Genomic DNA, 19,521 nt, shown 5'->3' on the forward strand with positions numbered 1-19,521 from the left:
GTAGAGGAACATTATTATATAATACGAAATTAATGTCAAATGCTGGTCTTGTTTATGCAGTAAAGAAATAAGACAATGGAAACTATACGAACAGAAAACGTGTTTAACACATGGCTGTTAGGTCAACAGTTATGCGTAAATTGGTGTGGACATTAGCAGGCGGTGTGTTTTGGTTTGAACGGAAAGAAAACCTTGAGCATTTACAGGTGACGAAAACGAGTTTCATATTTTTTTTTTTTGTTGCATAAACAGATCTTCATGACATGAATAGGTGATATTTAAACAGCACCCGGTACAAAATCAGACGTAGAAATAGTATTACATTTCGTAATCGAATAAGCAAGAGATGACATACGAAAGACAGGGTTAAAGTTTTGGAACGTCAAGGGAAAAATATATATTTTACACTGGGGGGGGGGGGGAGGGGGGGGGGGAATATTACGCATTAGAGTGCGCGCGTGAAACTAGAAGAAAAAGATTACAAAGTTCTGGTTTTATGAATCTGTGAAGAAACAAATTGTAGTAAAAATTGCACAGTAATGTAAACCGTTTCAGCAACAGGCAGCTTGACAGATAGAATGAAACTATAAATTGCATAAAAATAAAAACCGCCCGAAATTCAATGCAAACTGCTAGGAAAACCAGGTAGTAATAATACAGAAAACATACACTGCATTACATTATTTGCAAGAGCAAATATTTATTAAAACCCCCTTTCTGAAGCAAAACAGTCATTCCACACACGATAAAACGGGCTTGGCTAATAACCTATGGATACAGCTGTAACAGACCGCGTGGACCTGACTCTAAAAATCAATAGTGCTGTTAGGGCCGCTCAAGAGTGTGAAGAGGCAAGATAAAAAAAAACACGATATTCAATCGAGACTATGAGTGAACTGGGAACAAAGGTTTGTTTAACAGAAAAAAGGCCACACTTACGACCAAAGTCAAAAACATTAAGTGGCGTAAATGCGAGGTAAATTACTGTTTCGGCCTTACCTCTACCTCTGGAGAGATGTCGCGGACAGGCTAGTAGAGGTTTTGCATCGCCACTGACCAAATTCGTACTCGCCGTTAAAGAGACGTATTCTTGTGAGCACGTTATCGAAACTGCCTCAGATCACATCAGGCGCCTGACAGGGAGCCAGGCGTGTGTGTGTCAAATTTGATATGATAACGCAAGATAAGTAGAAATGCGGCCATTGCTGGCTGCCCTTTCCTGTGTACGTATTAGCAGTGCCTCTTCTCCTGTGTTGCAAAACCGTAAGCTCCTGGAAGTGTGTAATTTTTTTATTATGTAAATTCGGTGTCTCACACTGAACTTTGCCTCATGGTAACATACGAGTTGTAATGTTGCTTAACACTGCCAATATCACATAGGAAACTACCCTTCTTCACTGCCTCCTCTCTTCTACGGTTCCTCGACCTGAGTAAAGGTGTTGTGTGTGAGAAACGTTAACTAAGCCCTACGTAATCAGAAAGATTACTCCCAAAGTTTGTGCTTCGCAAGTAACGCACACTCTTCTGCATCTTTAAACAGAAACGGAACAAAATTTTTGCAGTGCATCATCACGATCAATCTTAATTCGCTGGTACATTATACGAGATAAACATTTACAATCCGGAAACTTAGTTACGCCGAAAATTGTAAGAAATCACAAAAATTAAATTAATAGATTTTCATAGAACATAATCAGGGACGTTAGCCATGGACTTCCGCAATTTCAGGTAACGACTGGTTGTTCATTTCATAATGGTGGGACACTGCTTGTAATTTATAACAGGTCCACTTTTGATAGTCATAGTTCCCCGATACTTAAACTAGTTTTTTGCCACTTTCTTATCCACCGAGGGGAGTGGTAAAGTGGTTAAGAGAATGGACTCTTCAGCGACAGAAGTTAGGTTCAAAGTTTCCTCTGGTTTCTCACAGTCAGTTGAGGTGAACGCCAAAGCGGTTGTGTCAACAACGCTACGGCCGATTTCCCTACTCATTCTTGTCCAGCTAAGCTGGAGCTCCCTCCCTGACAAACTTTATATCGACGAGACGTTAACAACTTAGTTTCCATGCAAATTCTTACACAGAGATCACTCTAGTGAAAATACACTATCCAAATCAATAGCGATAGATCTTGATTCAGAGCCATGGTGGAGATTTAATCCGACAGATGTTACGATTGGACGGAAAGATGAAGTCCTCAAGTAGCTAAGCATATAAATTTCCAGTCAACGATCGAATCAGCTTTACAAAGGGCCCCACACTATCCCATGAAAATACGCCCATGTCATTACCGAATCACCTTACCGGCCCGATGGCAAATGGGATCCATGGATGTAAGAGATCTGAGCCAAATCTAATCTTTGAACCAGACTTATTTTTCCCGTAATTTAGATTCCAGTGAGTACGTCCGACAGCTCAAGATCGTTGTTGGTGTGAAGCGGCGTGCTCTTAATATGGGCGTCTTCGTCGGTTCTGGGCTGCCATCAGGCATTGACGATAGAAGTCGCATCACTGACGGCATCGAGACGTCTTTCACGTGCTACTTATCGAATATGGATGTAAATTGGACAGTATCCCTCCTCCATCATCACAGGTGAAGCTGATTCGACGTTAGGTGTCGCGATTATTGATCACCCGTGGTTGTCCCAGCGCTGTTTTCATGGTTTATAGATGTACTCCTGAAGTAGCTCTCTCGAAATTCTCGAAAATTTCCGAAATTAAATGTCCCTTTCGTACCTCTTCAATTACCTTTCCTCCTCCAATCTCCAGTAATTCTCGTCAACTAGCCACAACCGAGTTAGAATATGTTTCATAACACACGAAACAGGACAGCTGAAGTAACTGATGACGTTCCGTTTATGTCCCTTCAAGTCACGTTACCTTATTTGATTATTTCTACGTCTACATATGCTAGTTTTTCCCACAGGGTACTTATCGGTGCATGGAGGCATGCACTTCATGCCATTAACAGAAATAGCTTTTAACATTGTATTACATTTGACGCAATGACACTATTACTGACCTCAGAGTCCTCCCCTACCCTACGTTGGGCCTAAATAGGACTGCTGAGACGTATAATGAAACTGTGAGGAGTTATTGCTCCCATTAAGTTCTTACCAGTTTCGATTTCAAGTCAGAAATAAATAAGCTAGCACAATAGACACACAAGGTGCATCAAAAATAATCATCCGATTTGGCACGTCTACATTTCTGAAACTAATAAACATATACAATGAAATTTGTTTTTTTATGAACGGGAAACTCAAAAAGTTTATTTTTTTCATACCTTTTCATAGGTGTTCAATATGTCCCGCTTGAAATGCACGGCATATGTCAATGCGGTATTCAAATTGTTCCCACACTGCAGTGAGCATGTCTTGAGTTACCGCTTTCACAGTTGCTGTTACGCGATGTCTCAGTTCATTCATTGTTGTTGATAACGGAGGCACATAAACAGAGTCTTTTATAAAGCCCCACAAGAAATAATTACATGCAGTCAGCTCCGTTCACCTTGGACGTCAGTAATGTACGGCTGAACGATTCGGTCCAGTGCGACCGATCCATCATTCAGTAATCCTTTGATTTGAAAATTCCCGCACTTCCAGATGCCAGTGTGGCGGTCCCCCATCCTGTTGGTAAATGAAGTCGTTCGAATCAGTCTTCAACTGAGGGAAAAAAAGTTCTCAAGCATATCGAGCTATGTTCTTCCTGTAACCTGTAACAGTGTTCTCGGCAAAGAAAAATGGGCCATACACCTTTTCCCGCGAAACTGCACAAAACCCATTAAATTTTTGAGAGTCCCTCTCATGTTGTACAATTTCATGTGGTTGTTCCGCACCCCATATTCCCATTATGACGAGTTGCCTTTCCATTTAAATGGAATGTTGCCTCGTCACTAAACACCAAAAGTGGAAGAAAACTATCATCCTCCATCCCGCAAAGAACTAAATTACAGAATTCCACACTTTGTTGTTTGCCACCTTCGCGAGCACCTTGCAGTAGCTGAATTTTGTACGGTTTCACGTGTAAGCGTCGACGCAACACACGCCAGACGGACCTGGGGGCATGTTGAGCTGTCGAGCTGCACGGCGAACGGATTTCTGTGGACTCCCTGTGAAACTATGGCGGATGCGTTCGACGTCTGTGTCAGACCTCGGCGACGGCCCAGCATTTTGCTTTTACACAAGCAACCTGTTTCTCGAAATTGTTGATGCCGTCGTCTAATGCTCTGTACTGTAGGAACATCCACACCATACCTAGTACGGAAGTCACGCTGAACAGTTATTACTGACCCGCACTGCGCAAAACGTAGAGCACAAAACGCTTTCTGTTGTCCCAACACCATTTTTACTAGAACTGAAATGGGCGCACACTGTTGCTACCTAGCGAGAGCCATGTAAAACTTGAGAGTTTGCTCTTTCCAAGAGTACGTTGTTCACGCACACATCTCAAATAAGATAATAGTTATGATTTTTTTAATCGGATAATTCTTTTCGATAATCCCTGTATTTTATTTATTTGTATTTAGCGTCAGCTGCCAATATTTACACCAGATTTTAAATATTTGCAAGTTTGTATTTCAAAAAAAGTTGTAACTCTATCACATCGAGGTACACAACTGCGACTGAGATCTCTGAGTCAAACATGCTACGTAATTCCCACTTTGGATAACGCTGTTTGTGGAGAGTGCAGATGAAAGTCAGGCACGCGGCAGTTTCACATTTCACTTAGATAACCAAGTCAATTTCACAGATCTCCAGCGCCTGGAGAAAGGTAACTCACCCTTCTCCATTAAGCGGTTGCGCTGTAATGAAGCCTCCCAGTGAAGTCGCAGGCGGACCTCAGGAGCAGCTCACCGCTCTACCTTCTCATCTGTCGGCCTCCATTTTACCTTTCCGCCAAGTCATTACATATCAACTTCCGAGGTCTCATGTCAAATGTACAGACAATTTCTTGAAAAGCAGACAGAATTCATTCAAGTCGAACTAACGGGAAACAACGATAACTGAGCTAAAGAATCAAATGTCATCATAGTACTTTAAATGCAACCTCGGTCGAAACTGCGGTACATGGGACGCTTTGTGTTGCTACTGCAACTAGTTGCTTTATAACCTATTTATAAAAACCTTTTTTCCTTCGAGTAAACAAATTTCTAGTCACTGCAGGCTTATATTTCGATAGTGGGTATTTGCGGTTGCTTAATGCTTTACATCAGTTTGAGATGGTCGGCGGTGAAAACAACTGGACTTAACAGATTCTGCCGTTTTATGCATATAAGAATCGAACAAAGAACTGCCTCAACTGAAATCTGTGATACCTGAGATGAACCAGAACACGCTGCACACTATTAAATGATTAAAACTCACCAATTTTATCTCCCTATCCCAAAAATATTACTCAAGACACCCACTCACTTAGCGTCTATATATCTGTACACATGACATGATATTGGTGTAACTATGTATAATATCATTCGGCTACTGATTCCAACATGTCAAAGAACGTGAAGTGGCAAACTGTCATAACTCAAAATTTGTCACTCTTGGCGCACATGGCGAGTGTTTGTACACAAGCTGTTAAAACAACTGACGCGTTATTAACGTCGATGTAAAATGGACTATTTTCAAGTGTCACACCTACAACTTTAGGAATTACATGAAGTTTAAGTGGAAAATAACATCACATTTCTTTATTTATGTACGAATACATATAGCTGTAGAATTTATATAATTCAATGTATTTTCACCAGCGCTACGATCTCAGAGACTAGCTGCACGTGGTATAAAATACAAAAAGATTGTTATTACCCACCATCTGTGGATGAACTTGTGGTGGCTCAAAAGCTAGCTACTATAAATGAGGTTCTTCAGAACCATTGTAAATCGACTAGACTCAGTATCAAAACAAAACATGCGCAATCTGAATCACAGTCACAGGTTCAACGTCCATAAGAAATACGAGAAGTAGAGGAGATTTTTACGACAAAATTTTGTGTTTCGTTTACCCTTAATTAAGTAGTCCTACAGATTCGAGTGAAAGATCTATTAAACGCGAGATCTCCAATCTTATCTACATCCGTGAGTAGATCATCTTGCGAATTATGGGTTGCAACAACAAAGTTGACAGCTTTCAATGATGTAAAACTAGAACTGACTTAAGACACAAAGGAATTACAGACACCAGCTTCGAATGGGCATTGATTTAAATCAACGTGGTAAGTTGAAAATTTGTGCCAGATTGGGATTCGAACCCATATCTCTTGCTTACGAGGCAGATGCGCTGACTACTGCACCATCCGGACACATTGGTCATCGCAACTGCACGGACTACCCTCGCACGCCTCCCGTCGGACCCAGATTCTCAACTTCCTCACACACTACTAATGCAGTGCCCCTAGCCCATTATCCTCATTACTCGAGGCATTTCGCCGATTCACGTAAGAGTTCGAGGCTGGTGCGCATCCGCAATGAGGAGATCATGACCGTCCTCGCCTTTATTATATCATGTGGTGTGTTTCTGGCTTGTTTAGGAAGAAGAAAGGAAGGGAGGTAGCTTATGGTTTAACGTCCCGTCCTAGAAAGGAGAAGCGCATGATTTATTATTTCTGAAGGGAAAACTCTGATTTGTGAAAAGGAAATACTACTTGGATTCGTCAGCGAAGTAATACCTGCTGCATTACAAAACGTGGTATCACTCCTAAGAGTAGTCAGGTTTTTTCGCTCAAATATTTCTGAAGATGTTTTCAATTTTCTTTTTGAGACGTGTAGGTATTTTCTCTACACCAGCCACACGAAACACTCAGCATAATCTGTCCTACTTAAATAATAAACTGTACGCTAGTTATGTCCTTCCCCAAAATTCGTTTTAAGTTGTATTCCAGCGAAGACTACAAACTTACTGGCTGTGAACTCCTTGTATTACTAGCACAAGTTCTTGAACGAGAGAAACTCTTGAAACTGTATGTTTGAAGTTGTATATCCAAGATCCAAAGTACAGCTGAGAAGTTCAGTAATTTGAACAAATATCTAAATGTGTAATCGTGCTCATATTGAGAAGCATAGCACGTGCCGAATACACTACGCTGAAGCAGATTCGTTTAATGCGGTCAGTTGCACGTAGAGAATCTGAAACTAGTGTCACAGTGCTATGATGCAAATCACGTAGTGTTGTTGCAAACTGCGAACAACGATGACAAACGTGCAAGGGATGCTGATGCTAGTGAAGAGCGTAAAATATGATTACGACTGGTTCAAAGTATTTCGTGGCAGAAAGGAAGCGATTGATGAGGCGAATATTTCCGGGTGATCCGTCATTAAACATAATAATAGTCAACATGGGCAAAGTACGACAGATGCCAGCACAAAGTCGTCGAATGTGTGTAAATCAGAATCGGAGGAATTGAGAATAAGCAAGGACACAAAGTTAATGTCGTCATTCAAAAAGATAACACCAGGAGGAAGGTCTGTACCTCCAACACACTATGTGAAGACCAGAAGGCAACCTGGTGATGCCTCTGCTACGTGAAGCGTGATGAGCAACTATTACGTTCGCAGTACACATTTTATCTGTATCATATTTCGATGGACATCAGACAACTTGTGACATCAATGGGTTTGATCGATTCCATAAGAGTTCTCAATTGTCAGAGAAGAAGGAAGATTTGGGTTTAATGTCCCGTCGTGAAGCTGGGTCACAATCTCAGAATGGAAATCTCAGAAGGAAATTAATTGGCAGTGTCTTTTTCGGGGGAACCATCCCAGCGTTAGTCCTATACTATTTAGAGAAACTATGGCAAAATCTGTATCAGGATAGCTCAATGTTGATGTGAACCCTGGTACTCCCGAAGGCGAATCCACTTTCTTAACCACTGTGCCACCTTATTTATTGTCACTGACATTTGCACTAAACCATCAATGTTGCCGAAATTGTAATACAGCTAATGGAGATTTCTTTGATTTAATATATTAGAAACCTAGTTGAATTGCTTGTGATGGCGATTACAAAGAAAAATGTTTCATAATGAGGACAGTTTCTTTTTCATAACAATGACGAAATAAAAGCTACTGCCACCAGTTGTTTATCATCAGGCGAAAATTTTCACTATCGACGTAAACGTGTCCCATGCTTCGATAAGTGTCTCTGCAATACAGTTAATTATACAGAAAAATAGCAAAAGCTATGTTGTTTCACGAGACATTTTTTGAACACCATATTGGAACTTTATTTGTGGATGACCCGTTTTATTTTGAGTAACAACGAAATTTCCATCCGTCCACATTTATCAGCTGGTTAATGTATAACGGACACGCAGGAGGCGTAGATGATAATACTACGTTTCTTACTACTGAAAAATAATTACTTCTGAAATTAGAATAAATAAACTGAAATTTCGTTGTACGTAGTAGCTTCGGATACAATAATGAAAAATTTCAATCCAGTTATCTCGAAAAAAACAAGACCGTAATTAAAAGTTATGAATGTCACCGGTTCATAAACGATGTGACCAGCATCCATTTCATCTGACCATTTAGTGTAAACAGTGACGTGGTTGTAGCAGCTCACAAAATAATAATGCTGATGTGAAACTTCCTGGCAGATTAAAACTGTGTGCCGGACCGAGACTCGAACTCGGGACCTTTGCCTTTCGCGGGCAAGTGCTGTACCAACTGAGCTACCCAAGCACGAGTCTCGGTCCGGCACACAGTTTTAATCTGCCAGGAAGTTTCATATCAGCGCACACTCCGCTGCAGAGTGAAAATCTCATTCTGGAATAATGCTGATGCTTGCATTCCGACTGTCACTAAAGATGACATACAACTCTTCACTGGTCGGCACGAAGGGGAATTCAGGTTGCTAGTAAACAAATGGGGGACAAAACTTACAAACAACACCGAAACAGAACAGTCACCTAAGTAATGCTGTACCTGTAAAAGAGCAGTGGAAGATTTAAAATGTAAAATAGTGTAAGCGAAAAGGCATAATTTAATACAAGCTTCAATTATGGTTTTTAGAAGTTAAGTGTATGAAGTATAGCGCTAAACAGGAACAGGACTTAGTTCCACTCGTCATAATTCAGGACACTTTCAGCCAGTTGACGATGAATCTTTTACATCATGGTAGATGGCCCTGTTAGAATTCAAGAGCTCACAATCTATCTAAGCTGAACCAGACTGGTCGCTCTATTAGCAAAATATGAAACAGTGCCCAGTGAAGCAATTTTCTTTGGGAAGTTATATAGTCTGTGATAGTTTACTACAGGGGTATCGAAAGAAAGCTACTCTTGTGCTAAAACCGAGATCCTGAACCCCAAAGACGCGAAAAGTGTCGCCAATGGGACTACAAGAAATGAACATACATTTTCATAATTATTGTGATCAATGAATGAGCAAATTGCGTCAGATCTTACAAGAAATGTGCAGAGTTATTCAGATGTTTACACCAGAAAGTGAGAAATACGTTAGCCATTGACCTTTCCGATTATGGATCTGATACTGAATCACTTTTTGACCCAGCCACACAATGATCACACCACCTTCAAAATAAACAACTTTTTTTGCATCTGTACGAAAGATTGCAAACGTTATCGGCCTTTCACAAATTTACACTTGGACGAGCACCAGATTTGGAATTGTAGGTCTCTGCTATAAATTAATAGAGATATGCTTCGATATTCCACATTGATTTCTGATGTTATGAAATAAGTCTCCGTACGCATCCGAGGAAGGACACTTTACAGGAGAATTTGTTCAAGATTAAAAGAATGGAAATGGAATACATTCTAAGTTCGAAATGTAAATTTTGTCAGGGAAATGAAAAAACAATATATCTCTTTTTGTACATAACTTATTTGTATCCGACAAATTGAAAAGATATTCTGATACCACAGAATTATACTGTTCGCTGCATCACTGCATAAAATAATGTGACAAATCAGAAAATAAATACTTTATTAGGAATGTTCTAAGAGGCAAGTGCCACACCAAGTAAACGATTCGTTCTAGGTGTAAACAAGAAAGTTTCTACGTGTCGACTCTTGCAAAGAAGAAAAAAGCAACCAGCCACTGCTAATAATGCTATTAATTACAAAAATAGCACCGTTATCCATTTCGAACCAACAGGTTCATCTTCGGAGGCTTTATCACGTTTACATTACATTTGTTGTTGGTTACATTGGTTCTTGGCTGTTTTTTCAACAACTAATGTACATAACAAATTCAGACATATTATAAAAATGTAAGTCTGTCTGTATGTGTGTAGGTATGTTCCACAGCTCCTCCTAAATCATGGACCAATTTCAACCAAACCTGGTACACATATCACTTACTGTCTGGAAAGGATTTCTGAGGGGATAAGAACCACGGACTTATCAACTTATCAAAGGGGTGGGGGTGAAATCGAAGTGTAGCTCACGACGAGCGAATTCCCAGACATTATTCATCCAGAGAATGCGAGCACTTAGTGTCTTGCAATAAACTTTATACATAATTTCAAACTTTTCAGAAACTTTTTCTCGCTGACAATCCCCACAAAATTATGAAGGCAAAAACGTTTCTCGTCTACTACATTTCGATGTTCATGCAGTCAAATTGCCGCATAAGGCATGACGTTTTAATTTACTGCGTCTTTACGACTACCTGTATTTGCGACACACTTTGCAGACAGTATTCACACATACTATCGAATGGACCTACAAAATTATATAACTATATGAAACATAGATCAGGAAATATGACGTCATGAACAATGAGATGCGTGAGAAACTACCGCAACACGCATGACGTTTAAATTTATTTCTTCTTTGCTACTAACTCTATTCGCAACAAATTTCGCAGACAATATCTGCATATGTCGCTGAATGTGCCTACAAAACTATCTCGTTGTACAGCACATAGTTCAGGAGACACGATGTCATAAACATTGAGTTACGTAAAAATGAAACTGTAAGGCGAAATTCGCTAAGATACAGGTTACATACGTATACAGATATGTGTGAAATACCGGGTGATCAAAAAGTCAGTATAAATTTGAAAACTGAATAACGTAGATAGAGAGGTACAAATTGACACACATGCTTGGAATGACAGGGGGTTTTATTAGAACAAAAAAATACAAACGTTCAACAAATGACTGACAGATGGCGCTTCATCTGATCAGAATAGCAATAATTAGCATAACAAAGTAAGACAAAGCAAAGATGATGTTCTTTACAGGAAATGCTCAATATGTCCACCATAATTCCTCAACAATAGCTGTAGTCGAGGAATAATGTTGTGATCAGCACTGTAAAGCATGTCCGGAGTTATGGTGAGGCATTGGCGTCGGATGTTGTCTTTCAGCATCACTAGAGATGTCGGTCGATCACGATACACTTGCGATTTCAGGTAATCCCAAAGCAAATAATCGCACGGACTCAGGTCTGGGGACCTGGGAGGCCAAGCATGACGAAAGTGGCGGCTGAGCACACGATCATCACCAAATGACACGCGCAAGAGATCTTTCACGCGTCTAGCAATATGGGGTGTTTTTTTTGTTCTTATAAAACCCCATGTCATTCCAAACATGTGTGTCAATTTTTACCTCTCTATCTACATTATTCTGTGGTTTATTAAGCTTTCAAATTTATACTGACTTTTTGATCACCCGGTATATTAAATATATGTGAAATGTATGTAACATGTGCGTATGCGGCCAAAGCGGCGGATAAAAAAACTCCTCCTAAGCCCCTGGATCGACTTCAACAAAACTTTGTACACATCTTACTTACTATCTGCAAATAAATACGGTGAGAGCAAGAATGAACAACCTCCCATTGGGGTAAGGGTTCAAATTGGTTCAAATGGCTCTGAGCACTATGGGACTTAACAGCTATGATCATCAGTGGGGGTAAGGGTGATAACGGGGGAGGAGAGGGGGGAGCAGAGATTGACAGACAGAGATGGGGAAGGAGAATAGGGGGACACAGATAAGGGGGAGAAGAGGATGGACAGAGAGAAAGAGAGGGGAAGGGGAAACGGACAGAGTAAGGTAAGAGTATTTGAAATGGACGGAGATAGGGGGAGGAGGAGATTTGATTGAGAGAAGGGGGAGGAGGTGGACAGAGAGGGGGGAGTAGATTGAGAGGATGAGGGGAGATAGAGGGTTGAGGAGCAGATAGAGGGGGGTAGGATGAGACTGAGGGGAAGGAGGAGAATAACAGAGGGGGGAGGAGTAGAGGGACAGAAGAAGGGGAGCAGATGGATAGAAAGAGTGGGGAGGAACAGACTGACAAATAGGGGGCAGGAGCAGATGTGCAGAGAGAGGGGCAGGAGGAGATGGGCAGAGAGTGGGAGTGAAGGAGGTGGACAGAGAAACGGAAAGAAGGAGATGAACAGAGGGGTGTGGGAAGGAGGAGAGGGACAAATAGAATTAGAAGTAATACATACACGGGCATTGCCAGCTACTCAGGTAGTGTAATGTAAACGTGAACATAAACATAAACCTAAAGGTGAACCTGTCGGTTCGAAACTGGTAACGGCGCTACATATGTAAATAAATAGCATTATTAACTGTGGCTGGTTACTGTTTCCGTCCTTGAAAGAATCAACTTGTTAGGTGTAAAAAACCACAATCTTAAAAATGAGCAACTACGTTTTATTTGTAATAATACAAGTATAAAAATACAGTATTAGGTTTTTAACTAGTAGAAATGTAGTCAATAAACACCACTCCTCATATCTTTTAAATTTTCTCATATCTTTTAAATTTTCTCATATGTTTTAAATTTCTCATATCTTTTAAATTTTGGTACCCCAGAGTGAAGCACAGATTGGCACATAGACCATAACGCCATCTATTAACGCATATTTGAAAGACTTTCTCCATTGTTTGGTACATGGATCGAGTCAAGGGACATGCAACAGAGTACCGAGAACACAACAGCACTGAAAACGCATTTCTTTAAAAAATTGGCATTTACAATGTTTTCCATTTCCACTCTTCATTTAGTACCAACCGCCACCCTATTTATTAGATTAGTTATTGAGTAACAAACCTAAAACAAAAATTAATGTTATTTGTCACTCTAGGGCAATTTTCAACCACGATTCCGAATATTAATGAAATAGAAGTTCATGTGTTTAAGTAGTTCTCAGTTCTAGGGGACTGATGACCTCATATCATAGGGTTGAGGAGCAGATAGAGGGGGGTAGGATGAGACTGAGGGGAAGGAGGAGAAGAACAGAGGGGGGAGGAGTAGAGGGACAGAAGAAGGGGAGCAGATGGATAGAAAGAGTGGGGAGGAACACACTGACAAATAGGGGGCAGGAGCAGATGTGCTCAGAGCCATTTGAATTTTTGAGGCGACGGTGTAAAATGGGGTAATGATGCCACAATTTTGTCCAACGCCAGCGTAGACGTGTCACAGGATGGGATGGTTATCATACCCTCTCTTACCCATATTTCACTCCTCTTTTGACGCCTCTGCGTTGGAACACCTACCGTTGAAATAACGCGGTTTTCAGAGGGTGGCCAAGAAAAACATTTCAGACAAACCGCCGCTCAGAATCGATCCGAAAAGCCGTCACGAGGTGGCATACAGGGCATTAATGAAAACACCCCTTCCCTTGGAGTGCTGATACCCACACATTTCGCGGTCTAAAACGTCAGCTGGCAGTGCTATGAGCAACAGGACGACGTTCTTGACAACATTCGACACTGCTGCTACACCGCAATTTTTGCTCTGGTATACAGTATGGAACCACTATGGGCCGTGCAAAATTATTCGACGAAATCTGAACGGCCGGCTGGGGTGGCCGTGCGGTTCTAGGCGCTTCAGTCTGGAACCGCGTGACCGCTACGGTCGCAGGTTCGAATCCTGCCTCGGGCATGGATGTGTGTGATGTCCTTAGGTGAGTTAGGTTTCTAAGTTCTAGAGGACTGATGACCACAGATGTTAAGTCCCATAGTGCTCAGAGCCATTTGAACCATTTTGAACGTGATCCAAAACAGCCTTTTCAGTCCCCCTGTTTCGTGTCCTCCTGTGGCGTCATCACGGGGGTGGAGCAGCATTGACCATATGTGAATACAAGGGAAAGGGTCCCTATAATACCCCGAGTTCGGCAACACTCTCGATGCCACCCACTCAAATTTCTTGAGCACTTTCAAAATGAACCTGCGTTGCAATGGGAGACAGTTACGGGGCTTCGAAAACGTTATACTTCTCTGTGCAGAGTATCTTTGAGGTAAATACACATAAAGACGGACCACGGAGGACTTATCCGAATGGGACGGTAATCGGTAGATGTGATGTACATGTACAGACAAAAAAATTTTTAGTATTTCTGAAAATTGGATGATTTATTCAAGGGAAAGAGCTCCACAAACTGAGCAATTCAGTAGCATAACACGTTGGTCTACCTCCATGCAGTTATTGGGCTTCGCATTGATTGATAGAGTTGTTGGATGTCCTCCTGATGGATATCGAGTCAAAATCTGTCCAACTGGCGAGTTAGATCGTCAAAATCCTGAGCTGGTTGGAGGGCCCTGCCTATAACGCTCCAGACGTTCTCAGTTGGGGAGAGATCCGGCGGCCGCGCGGGATTAGCCGTGCGTTCTTAGGCGCTGCAGTCATGGACTGTGCGGCTGGTCTCTCGGAGATGGGTTTGTGTGTTTGTCCTTAGGATAATTTAGGTTAAGTAGTGTGTAAGGACTGATGACCTTAGCAGTTAAGTCCCATAAGATCTCACACACATTTGAACATTTTTTGAACAGAGATCCGGCGACCTTGCTGACCATGGTAGAGTTTGGCAAGCATGAAGACAAGCAGCAGAAACTCTTGCATTGTGCGGGCGGGCATTATCTTGCTCCAATTTAAGCCCAGGATAGCTTGCCATGAATGGCAACAGAACGGGGCGTACAATATCATCGACGTAACGCTGTGCTGTAAGGGAACCGCAGTCTGCTATGAAAAGAAACAACACCCCAGATCATCACTCCTGGTTGTCGGGCCGTATGGCGGGCGATAGTCAGGATGGTATCCCACCGTTATCCGGGGCGTCTCTAGAAACGCTTTCCACCTGGAATCTCCAGCTTTTCTGAAATTATAATAATTTGTTTGTCTGTACTGATTGTATATTCCCTTAGCTGTGGCCTCATTTGTACGGCTGCACCTTATGACAATGTTCTTTATCTCCGAAGATCCCTCTCAGAGGTAATTTCAGACTGCTGTTTCTTGTAACTGCCGTTCTCGTACTGTTAACTTTCGCAAGCCACTATAATCTCATACGTGCTTTCCCTTAATATAGAATAACAGGCTTTCTGATTAACGCCTCACTGGAAATGTACTACTTAATGCTGTGTTCTTTTAAGTGATATTAAGTCAGTTTCACACGACATAATTAAAGGTGAAGCTGTCATCAACCAGAAAGTCGGTTTGAAAACTGCTTCATTAGGTACGATCCTATTGAAGGTGGTATGCCCTTGCTTCCTCCGACATCAGATGGCTTACCCAGCCAGTTAAAGTGGTACCTCTAACCCACGGTGCAACTTGGCATTTTAAAAATCATTGTCAGAGGTGAAAAGGGCAATAAGCTAGAGAAAAACTTCCTAGGATTGACTGAGGACTGAATCCCGGACGTTAAGATTTGTAGTCCAGCACCCACCTATAACGTTTCTAAACTGTACTGTGAAGCACCTAACAGCAAAACACTTTGATAATGGTTGCTCGTTTAGTTACACTAATTTCTCGGAAAAATCCGTTTCTCTTATTATCCACCCTCTGCACAAGCCCTAGGGTCAACCAGCTACATCAGTACCACTAGAACAAACTTCGGCGAAACACTCGAAGGTAGTCATTCAAATATCAGTTTTCATAACAAAAATTCCTACTTTTTAACGAGTTTGACTCCCTGGTTACGAGTTTCGCAAGTAAGATGTGTGGAAAAAAACACTCACGAAAACCTTAATCCGTAGGAGATTAACAAAATACAATGCCTTGACCATCAGACGTCTTGTCGAATACCATATATAATGTCGAGCGTCTTTTTGCGTGACTCAAATGAAAAAACATTTACATGTCAGTGTAAGGCGCCTGCGAGATATCAGTAGCATACGACGCGTTATGCCGAAGCGTTGGAGCGCCGTCGCCTTAACAAAGCTTACCGATGATTAACAGCAGCTGCGTTTGAAGGTTGCTTGATAACGCTGTGACACCCTTATCGCTACTGCCACGATTGTCACGTAGAAGGATTCGATAAAATGCCATAAGCTATTGTCGTAAAGTTAAACTTATCTCTTGGCGCTGGAACTCGAAATGCCGGCCGGAGTGGCCTAGCGGCTCTAGGCGCTACATTCTGGAACCGCGCGACCATTGCGGTCGCAGGTTCGAATCCTGCCTCGGGCATGGATGTGTGTGATGTCCTTAGGTTAGTTAGGGTTAAGTAGTTCTAAGTTCTAGGGGACTTATGTCCTCAGCAGTTAAGTCCCATCGTGCTCAGAGCCATTTGAATCATTTTGAACTCGAAATGCAGAGTAAATATTATTCTAATGTCTCATAATTCACAACACTGTTCGTCATACTTTGTTTCCAAGCCTTTATTGTTAGCAGTTTTTTTTTTGTTACTGCGATATTCCGAAACTATAATGGCACCATCATCAGAAAACACCAGCGTGTCATTTAGTAAACGATAATACATTCGTTTATGCTGTTTTCTACTTTTTTTTTTCTAGAACTGACAGCGACGGTATTTCATTTGACGGTATTTCATTTCTCAGTCGTCATTAATTTTATACTTGATTTTACTCTGTTTCCTCGAGAAGAAGCGCTACATTGATCTGCCAGTAACGTGAGAGCGTAAAAACAGTTGTTAAGGTGTGATGTAGCTCGACTGAAATTCCCTTGCTTGAAACATCTTCCTTGAACGATCTGAGTCTGATGTTACGGTATTACCTGATTTCAAGAATGACCTAAACTCTATGGTGACAATGGACGGCAGAACGAGAGGGTAGACATTAGTAATCATGACGCCCGTCATCAACCTATTTAGAAATTAACAACCATGTTCTGTGATAGTAACACTTTAATTTCCTCCACTCTGCGTTTCGAAGGTTACGCCATCATCATCAGCAGGATAGCATGACCATCGAAACCAGTAATTAAAGTGAATGAAGTTTAGCCCACAACATAACATTATTGTTATCTGTTGATTATTAATTATTCCTAAAAAAGCTCTCCGTTATGGACAATGCAATATTTGTTCAATGTAGATAGCCAGTCCGTCGTTATTATTATTATTTGCATACATTTTTACACAGACAGATTTATTTCGTATGAGAGACAGAGGACAGTTATTATTTAACACTGCAGAACGGTTGAATTACGCCATTTATACGTATCCAGTTTCCTCACTTTTGTCACCCATCAAATGCCTATGAGACAGGCTGAGAGTTCCGTGCCACATGTTCAGCGGTATTGTTGGAGATACCACGGTCAAAATGCCTTCTAGTAAGGAACGCTAATCTGATCTAATTTGTAACCAAGTAGAACCAGACCGTGCATTTTCAAACTACACGAGAAAATAAACTGTAATTCAGCAAGCGCTGACGACCAAACATTCAAAGACTAATGCGATGTTGCGGTGCTGCGCTACCTTCATTATTCGAGTTTATAATCAACCCAAATACGTAACTGTTGCAGTTTTGCTTCATCAATAACAGTTTTGCGAAAAACAGTACTCTAAGTGGATGCGCATTAAAAATAACACGATATTTTAAAATCATTCATAAATATGGGCATCATATCAACAGGCAAAGTTTATGGCGCTGTTACCACGAGGGGTGGGTTCAGCAGCCAAATAGTGAAGGTCTTTCTTCGTCCGCGAACAATGGCACATTCTTTAACGAAATTGGTTATATCATAAGAGAGCAGGATGAGTTTAAGTGACTCTGATGAGAATGCGTAGTGCTTCAGTGTCGTGTTTGTTTTATTGACCACAAAAAGAAAGAACGGAGATGGTGAAATCAGGTGCCAAAACACGACCTGCTCCTCATCATTAGCATCAAGGAGACCACCAAGCCTACAATCCTCATGCGAAGGGCGGATTACCAACAGTATTACACGGCCTCACATCTTGAGGCCCTGCAGGCAGGTATGGAATTTAACCTAGGACATTGGGACATTGGCTTGTGATCAGGAACTGTCTGCAAACACCTACGCCCCCTATATTCTAACGATGGAAATTTCTTCCAGCACAAGGTCTCAAACCAGCTATCTTAGCAACGAGTGCCACTAGAGAATCGCACCATAGCGACCTGGGTTGCGGAGATAGGTCTTTCGAACCACAGTATTCTTAACTAATTTTCTTTTTTTTTTTTTTTTTTTTTACAAAGATCATAGACCTATTGTAAGACCCTGTTTAAGACTCAACGAAATTTCTGACTTCCACAGCCGCATATAATGACACCCTCACTGGATGAGTTTTTCAATAATATGATTTTGTTCAAAAGGTAATAATGCCGTTGGCTCGTGAGACGGTGACCGACGTTCGAGTGGAGCACAGCAGCTATGAAGGTGTATAACTAGCACATAGCGTACAGGGTTATTCAAAAATACCTAAACTAAACTGCGTCCGAACAGGCCTCGGAAGGTCCAACACTACCTGCCGACCGTCGTGTCATCCTCGGCTGTTAGGCGTCACTGGATGCAGATATGGACTGGCATGTGGACAGCACACCGCTCTCCCGGCCGTTGTCAGTTTCTGTGAACGGAGCCGCTACTTCACAATTAGGTAGCTCCTCAATTGGTCTCACAAGGGCTGAATGCACCCCTATTCATAAATACCTATGTGATTTCAAAAGATGACTCAGCGAAAACTATAAGACATACACAACCTACCATACACACATATGAATGTGTAGAGCATATCTCCAAGTTTTTAAATTACGTTAAGGGTGCTTAATTTTGGCATCGTTTGTGACGCAGCAGATATCAAGTTCCGCTTGTAAACGCTGACACGATCTGCCCGGGAAGGCACGACCGTATCTCACTTTGGAATTCTGTTTTCAATTGGTTGCTTATCTGTAGGCGTGAACAAATTCGATACGGCAATACGGAGTGGATGATTTGTCTATATGTTCTGACACGCCTTCCCTCTAGTGCGCATTGAGGGTCGAAACTTGAATAAATTCTGTATCCATTGACATGTGTAATTTTCTGAATAACCCTGTATACAGTTAACAGCAACCACGTCCATCACATTGTCTGCCTCTGTAGCTCAGGGTCAGGCTGCTATGTGCACGAACCGATTTCGATTCCTGGTACAGCCTTGGTGTAAGGACTGGAACGGTGTGCACTCAGCGTCGTGATGCCAAATGAGGAGCTACTTGATTGAGAAGTGTCGGCTCCATGGCCAAAAAGCCGAATGACAGCGAGAGCGGTGTATGGACCCCATGCCCATTCATTCTGCATGCAAAGGATGACGTGGCGGTCGGTCGGCTCCGATTGGCTCGCCTGGTTCACAACGTGCGGCTTGCTTTCCTAAGTCCACCAA

The 19,521-nt window shown here is 41.7% G+C and overlaps 1 protein-coding gene across 2 annotated transcripts in view; it reads right to left on the reverse strand.

Moving 5' to 3' along the window:
* Positions 1–19,521, reverse strand: part of LOC126183223 (epidermal growth factor receptor kinase substrate 8-like protein 2) — a 201,863-nt gene that overhangs the window by 99,799 nt on the left and 82,543 nt on the right. The window contains exon 1 of one of the 2 annotated variants that reach the window (XM_049925007.1): positions 1,000–1,094. The exons of the other annotated variant lie outside the window; for it this stretch is intronic. The gene's annotated coding sequence lies outside the window, so the exon portion shown is untranslated. Of the gene's footprint in view, positions 1–999; positions 1,095–19,521 lie in introns of those variants that run through there. 2 annotated transcript variants of the gene reach the window in all.

This window comes from Schistocerca cancellata, chromosome 4 (assembly GCF_023864275.1).
Source record: "Schistocerca cancellata isolate TAMUIC-IGC-003103 chromosome 4, iqSchCanc2.1, whole genome shotgun sequence".
NCBI lineage: Eukaryota > Metazoa > Arthropoda > Insecta > Orthoptera > Acrididae > Schistocerca > Schistocerca cancellata.